At 46.8% G+C, this 8306-nt stretch overlaps 1 pseudogene; it reads right to left on the bottom strand.

The window, feature by feature from the left end:
- Positions 1-2350: 2350 nt before the first annotated feature.
- Positions 2351-8306, bottom strand: LOC138768624 (DEP domain-containing mTOR-interacting protein-like; annotated as a pseudogene).

Below are 8306 nucleotides of genomic sequence, written 5' to 3'. Positions count from 1 at the left end.
AAAGCTTCGCTTTGGCTGTCCAGACATGATGGGAGTTGTAGTTTTGCAACAGCTGGAGAGCCCAAGGTTCCCTATCCCTGCTCTACCTCTATGTATATACACCGAGGAAGCCATTCTGCCAGAGTATGTGAGAGGATAAGAGCCCTATTACATAAGACGATTATTGTGCGAAAAATCATTATATCGTTCGAATTTAAACGATAATCGTTCTTTGTAATTGCAGGCAACGATCGAAAAATCGTCCGTATGTCGTTCATTTAGATCTGAACCTAAAATTGTTACTCGTTCGCTGTAATTCCACATTCGTTCGCTCAAGTTCCGCATTGTTTTCACTAATCAGTGTAATTGCACATTGTTTTGCTGAGATCAGATGGAGTAAACGATCATAGTAACGATTGTCGTAACGATCATATCTAATGCTGCGTTTACACAGAGCGATAATTCGCCCAATCGTACGATTAACTATATCAAAAGAACAATTTTCTTCGAACGATCATTTAGACGGAACAATATATCGTACGGAAAAATCGCTTAAGCCTATAGGTTAAATCGGTGAACGACTGTTACACGGAACGATCTGCGAATTTTTTGCGGACGATTTAAGAACACGTTCGAAGATCAAAATGAATCGTTCGGTGTAAATGCAGCATAAAGACCATCGTTCTGTGTAATGTTGAACGATTTCAAGTTAATGATAACAGTCTCGTTTGCGATTGTTTATCGTTAAAAATCGCTCTGTGTAATAGGACTTTAAGCCACCACCCTTCCAGCCATCTACCACTGAGACCATGTTCACCAATGCAGGAACACAATGAAAATTGCCATCCCTCATTGTGTAACTGCAGCAAACTTGTGTGAACATACCCTTAGACCCGCAGGAGACAAACCTAGGTACATACAGACTAGAAGAATACTGTGAAGATGTAACCAGATTGTGATCCTGACTGGAGGTTCTGTAAACTGTGCAACAACATCAGTCCACTGAAGATGACGAGACATCAGAGAAACCTATCGGGTGGGGGTGCATGGCCTTCAAATGTTAAAGGACACCTAGGTCTAGATTTATGGGGGGGGGGGGGGGGGGGGGAGGAGTAGTAATCGATTGGAGTAAACCCCATTCACCTACCTAATGGCCAGCTGGCGACCGACAATTTCACAAACGTAATACTTTACCTTACCAGGCTGCAGGTCTTCTCCTGCGCTTCTTCTCCCAGTCGCGCGCGCAGTAGCAGCCTGTCTGAGCTGACAGACCGCTCAGCCAACCACTGTCCAGGACCACCACGGCCAGTGATAGGCCGCTCCGAAGCTGCTGCTGCTGCCACGCGGGACCGGTAGGCAGAAGGAGCCCTGCAGCATGGTTTAAACAAGGGCTGCAAGGATATCGGTAACAATGTTCCTGCAGCCCTCGCTAAACGATTATTGGGACGTGGAATAGGCCCAGTAAACGAGCGCTGATCTAGCAGATTGGCGCTCATTTACATTATTAATCGGGCTCCCATCAGCCCTTGGAATAGGACCCTAAGGGAATCAGGGTAGGAGTGTATGGGTTTCTTTATGTTTAAAACACCAAGATCCCACAGTAAAGTCCCTATAACACAGGGCAATGGAGAGGAGTAAACAGGCGCTGTCACTGTTCGTTCTCTCCTCGGTCCCTGCCGACGCTGTTACATCTGCCCCCAGGATGTTATACAACCCAGACAAGACACGTGGTGAAACAAAGTCATGTTCTTTATTAGCATTTGGTACAAAATCAACAAGGACCAGAGTATAACACTGATGGAGCTGCTTCTAAGACAATGCTCACATGTTAAAGGGGTACTCCAGGCACGAAGGAGGGAAAAAAAAAAAAGGGGGGGCCTGAAGGCAACATATAAAGTGATACTTACCTGTCCCAGCAGCACTGCTGGTCACAGTCACCTGCATCTCCCAGTCCTGTGATGTCACAGCCCTGTCTAGCCAATCAGTGACTGAGGCGGGACACCTCTACAGTCAGTCACTCACTGGCTGTGGGGTTGTAACACAGTAACTAGGACCAGCTGGTGACTAAGTGTTGGCGCTGTGGAGGCACCAGGCAGGTAAGCATCACTTATGTTCTCACCGCCCCTTGGTGTTTGCCAGGAGTACCTCTTTAATGGTTTGTAACTTTCTGCAAACTTTAGTTAAAAATATTGTCCCAATGTCAGTAAAATTGCAGAAGTGTCACAGCCGTAATGTGTGAATGCTGCCTCAGGAAACAGCCGCCATGTGATGCTCCTCACACTAGATAGTACTACTAGACATGATCAGAGTGGGGTGATGGTCCCTGGACAGAGGAGGGTGATGGTCCCTGGACAGAGGAGAGGAGCGGAGGTCAGTCTATGGGCTCCAGCACTTCCATGATGAGGAGGTTCCGAGTACTGGCCAGAATGCGCTTGTAGATGGTTTGGTAGTCACAAGTCAGACAGTTGACCCCATTAACCGTTTTGACAATCTGGCGGATCTGGACAAGGACAGAACATTGAGAACGGTAAGGTAACATGGGTCGGGGTCACGTCTGGTGACCACCATCTCTATATCTTTATCCCCGCTGCCTCCGCTAACCCTCCCGGCTCCACCGCCTGGATGTGACACGGGCCGGTCCCTCGGACCACAAACCCCCAACCTATAGAGCTCACTCGGATCTGGAAGAGAAAAGGGTTCAGTATCTCACCTATAAGTCCTTTATATCAATCCAAAGTAGGACACCATGAAGCAACGTATTTGTGGAGCACAGAGCAGCACCCCATACTCCCAGAGCAGCGGTCTATACTCATGTTAAGCAGCTTGGAGGTGTACGGCGCCCCGGGTGCCAGCAGTTCCTCCACCGTTACCCGACGTTTCAGTACTAGGAAGCAAAGCAAGCCATTAATGCTGGGAGTAGTAGTGCCCACCGTAGATTATGCCCCATCACAACATCACCGGCTGCATCAGCGACATAGAAACACGAGCTGCAGCCACTGTACCTGAAGGAATCAATGATACTGGCTTGTTAACAAATGGATAGCGGGGGTAGCTGTAACCAGTCCCCGTGTCATCAGAACGGCTTCTTCTTAGGGGTGGCGGAGGTGGAGGTTCTGGTCATCAACTCCAATGGACAAAGGACAGAGAGAAACAGTGTAACTATAATATCTTATAGACAAGACAAAATTGGGTACAAACCACTAAAACCCTTTACTGCCACCTGGTGGAAAAACTCTGTCCATGCATACCACCCCATCATGAATACAACAAGGTGAATACTGGGCCATTGTTGCCTGTAACATACAGCAAGTACTCAGATCTCTTCTACTAGTGACAAACCAACATAGACTCAACCATGGTCCTGGACCCTGTCTCTGACCAGGCTATGTACATAGCAATTCCTGACTACGACAACACTGTTCTGAGGGGTGGGGCACGACTCCAGGATTCTCTTGTTGGTATTAGAACCCCTGTGTCATGCTCCACCCACTCAGGCCCTATACATAATGGGAGTTCTGTAGTTTGTGCTCCTCTAATATGATCTTCTGATCCACTTACCACCCACAAAGCCTTTGCGGGGAAGCTCCGCGCTCAGTTTGCGTAGACAGAAGGGACTGTCCGGTGAGTCTGGTCGGGGGTCTTTGGAGTTTTCTCTTACGTTGGAAATTAATGGCAAACTGGTACAGCAAATCAGAGTCGGAAAAGTGATACTGCCGAGTGACTGCGGGGAGAAGAGCGGAGAGTCACGTCAGTACTAAGAGCTTTACCCGTGTACAGAGCCCTGACTGATAGCGGTCATATGTTACATATAACCCATACCGTGCTGGATGATCCCGTGTTCTAGCATCCGCCTGCACAGCTGGACACCTTCCTCTCTAGAGGAAACCTCATTGTGATTCATCAACCAATCCACCATCTCAGAGCCCCGGAAAGTTCTTCTATATCGCACAGAGTTTTCTTCCCGGACTTGAATGATGGAATCTTCCTGATTTATCATCCTAATGGAGTAGCAGATGGGCAGAAATATTATATACCCATACACACCAATGTATCCTGAGATATAAGGTTATATTCTTGTATATAGGAGCAGTATTGTAGTAGTTATATGTAGTCCAACGAGAAAAGAAAGTGCCCGCACTATCGGTGTATCGGGCTGAATGAATTCAGGTGAGGCGTATATGGATAGACGTACACTATAAATGTGTGAGACTGGATCCGGGGTGCATCGGCAGGTAACAAGGTGTAAAATGGCTCCCGCACCTCCTCCATCTTTCCCCCTCCCTGTGATGATCTGTGTAATAAACCGCTAAAGACTGCCACTATCCGGTGAGTGCTTGGACTTTCTGTATCTACTTGCTTGTGCCATTGTAGTAGTTATATTCTTGTATATAGGAGCAGTATTCTAGTAGTTATATTCCTGTATATAGGGAGCAGTATTCTAGTAGTTATATTCTTGTATATAGGAGCAGTATTATAGTAGTTATATTCTTGTATATAGGAGCAGTATTACAGTAGTAATATCCCTGTATATAGGAGCAGTATAATGGTAGTTATATTCCTGTACATAGGGGCAGTATTATATTCTTGTACAGAGAAGTATTACAACTGCCACCTATGTAAAAGAAGGTCACTTAGTGAGGCTGTCAGCACCCTAGGACAGGCATGGCACTTAAGTCTCATACATCCGCTGACTCCGGCGAGCTATCCTGGTCTTATATTCGTAGGATAAGGTGCCATCCTCATTACGAAACCGGTAGAACAGTTTGGCATCTTTGAAGGAATCATAATTGTCGCATGCTGTGGAAAGGAAGAACAGTTTAAACAACCTGTGTGGTGCGTATATTGGGACAGAGATAACGTTACTTAGCCAGAGCGTAAAGAACCAGAATGTTTTCTCATTACATTCTTCATTGTAGCACCCCCCCCACCACCACCACCTTTTTTGTCGCTTTGTGGACAGCTTTGCACACTCTTTGCCTTCTCCCACAAGGTAGTCACTTGTGTTTCCTTAAAGGGAACCTGTCACCAGGACAATGCTATCCTCATCATATTATACAGCAGGAACTACTGAGCAGACTGATATATATCTTTGTGGAAAAGATTCAGTATAACTTGTAACATGGTAATTGAAATCCCTGCTCATTCTGTGCTAAGGAGTCTGTGGTATCCAACCATGGGTGATGTTATTGGTTACACCCTTCGCAAACGTCTGTACTTATTGTGTGTAAGTGGTGATGTAGTAGTGTTAAAGTTTTGCGACAAGATTTGGCTATTGTAAGTATATGTACTTAGTTGCTGCACAGCTGTAGGATTGAAAGGGTTATTGCTTGTTTATATGTCACATCGATCTGTGGACCAATGAGCGTGTCCTTCTGTCCCATCATCTCTTTTTTTTTACTTCTATATGCACTCTTTACCCATTCACAGCACACCTTACAGGTGCTGTAGATAGAAGTCATGCGGGTAGAGGAAGTGTAGTGGCTTTTTGTAGTTGGACTCTGTAGAAGGACGCAAGCTAGAGCGCTCAATACAGTGGTTCATCTGGGCCCTAGCCCTCTGCCAGGTCCCCAGTCTCAGTGTGCAGTCTAGGTTTAGACTCAGGCACATGAAGCAAAAGTTTTCTCTTCAAGTAACTCCACTCAGCACTATGCAGTGTTAAACCCCTTCGCTCGAGAGGACAAGTCAGAGATCATCTCAACCCACGCCATGGACAAGGAGAAGTCACAGTGCTAGACAGTATCCACAAAAGCAGAAAGCTAGGAACTGATCCTGATAGAGCCAAGTTGCCAGAAGCCTATGAACTATCTTGCAGCGCGGTTGTCAGCAGGGAATCCTCAGCATTCCACAGCTTGTGTCACCCACTAGGACAAGTCCCCCTGCACTGGTAGGGCAATAGGTGGTTCATTCCGACAAGAGTCGATGCACGGGCACAAGTATTCTCTCTTAAAGAGAACCTGTCACCCCCCGTGCCGGGGTGATAGGCTCCCGACCTCCCTATACTTACCTGATCTCGCCGGTTCCCGCTTCTTGATCCGGTCGGCTGACGGGGATTTCTGCGCCTGAAGCCCGGCAAGTGCGCTCCTGAGACGAGTCCGACGCTCATAGAGAATGAATGGAGCGTCGGACTCATCTCAGGAGCACACGTGGAGGTCGGGAGCCTGTCTCCCCGGCACGGGGGGGGGGGGGGGGGGATGTGGCAGGTCCTCTTCTTCTATTTTCTACCTCCAGCAAGTGTGTTACTTAAGCCTAAAGTCTTGTGTCAATGCAAAGCTGTATGTTCTGCTGCATACAAGTATCTTCAGAGTAAACAGATTTTACTTATGATAGATAGACTCTGTAATTCCTTGGCAAGCACCAACACAGTATACACACAATCTTTGGGACATCTCCCCTTTCTGTGGGTGGCAGTACCAATAGTCCGGGTGGGCCACTACTCCACTCTGGACCACCGATATCAGCCCAAGTGACCACGCAACAATCTGGCAGGTCACAGGGGAACAAGGTGTAACCGGCCCTTTAAAATAAAAGCAGGTGTTCCACCATACCTGTGGGCCCAACCGGCACTGGCGTCACGACATATCATAGAGCCCGGCTACATCTCGGACAACCACCTGGCAACTGACCAGCCGTGTCACTTCTACACGGGAGGTGCAAGACCACAACGTCTAAACCTAAGCGACCACTACAAGTCCAGTGGGCGGAGTCACTCAACGGACTGGACTCTTTAGCATGGAATACGTTACAAGTTATACGGAATCTTTTCCTACAACGATATATATGAATTCGCTCTGCTCCTCCTGCTCTATAACATGATGCCGATAGCTTAGGGAGCATTTTCATGGTGACTGGTTCCTTTGAAAGGAGGTCCCAGTCATATCTTACTGTGTGTAGGAACAGACTCACCATGGTGAATGACCTTGGAATCCACAAACTTTTGCATGATCTTCATGGCCGTCTCCCGATCCGGCGCCTCCTTGTGCTGAACTAACCAATCGAGTACCTCACTGGCCACAAAGCACTTTCCGTAAGTGGCCGACTGCCGACGTCTCTCCTTTATCAGCTTAGAGTTATGTAGTCGCAGCCTGCTGAGAGTTAGGCAGCCATCAAGTATCAGAAAAGCACATGGGTAAGATCATTAACCCTTAGCGCATCCTCTCCTCTTTACCACATGACCAAGGCAGTTTCATTATGCAAGTCTATAGGACCATCTTAAAGGGGAACTCCAGAAAAAAATGTCTTCTTTCAAATCAATTGTTGTCACAAAGTTATATAGATTTGTAAGTTACATCTATTTAAAATTTTAAAGTCTCCAAGTACTTAGCTGCTGTATGTCCTGCAGGAAGTGGTGTATTCTCTCCAGTCTGACACAGTGCTCTCTGCTGCCACCTCTGTCCATGTCAGGAACTGTCAGGAGCAGCAGCAAATCCCCATAGAAAACCTCTCCTGTTCTGGACAGTTCCTGACATGGACAGAGGCGACAGCAAAGAGCACACCACTTTCTGCAGGACATACAGCAGCTGATGTGTGGGAAGACTTGAGATTCTTAAATAGAAGTTACAATTCTGTATAACTTTCTGAAACCAGTTGATTTGATTTTTTATCTCGTGCTGGAGTACCCCTTTATTCTCATAGGCCAGTGTTCAATAACCTATAGCAAAACTACAAATCCCATCATGCCCTGACAGCCAAAAGCTCACATTGCTGCCAAAGCCATGCCCCATGTGGTCACCAATAGCCACACAATGTTGCCACTATGCGGCCTTAGGAGTCTGGACTCAAGATGGATAAATTGTAGCCATCAGGACAAGATTTAACTGATCTAGATACAAAGTAACAAATTCTCAGCTATAAGAGGTAGATTGGTAGCCATTGGGTGTAAGCAAGGACCACCCCAATCAATGACAGGAAGAGGAGATTTTAATGGCGGCAAAGACCCAACACAGTGGCCACATTCTCCACCACATGTGGGCATTTTTTGTGTTTTGGATTGTTGAGCATCTCTAGGTGTTAACCAGTCAAAACAAAAACCATGTGGTGTGAACACAGTCCAAATATGTTACATGTATAGCTGTATATCCAGCAATTCAGACCCCTGCCAGATTCATTGTAGCCCCCTACCCCATCCAACGCACATAGGGTGAAGTGAGAAGCAGGACCTATGAACCATCCAATATGGCCCCATCAGATTGAAGATTGCTGAAACACCTTAATGTATAGGAGCCCAGTTTTGGGAAGTTATAAATCTTTGTTACACAAGTGGACAATCCCTTGAAGGATGAGACATAAGGTCCTCACCTTAGTTGCTCCGCAGCCAGGCCGATCTCCAT

This window comes from Dendropsophus ebraccatus, chromosome 12 (genome assembly GCF_027789765.1).
Source record: "Dendropsophus ebraccatus isolate aDenEbr1 chromosome 12, aDenEbr1.pat, whole genome shotgun sequence".
Lineage (NCBI taxonomy): Eukaryota > Metazoa > Chordata > Amphibia > Anura > Hylidae > Dendropsophus > Dendropsophus ebraccatus.
Note: the sequence above shows the minus strand (reverse complement) of the source record. Positions and strands in the feature narration are given on the sequence as shown.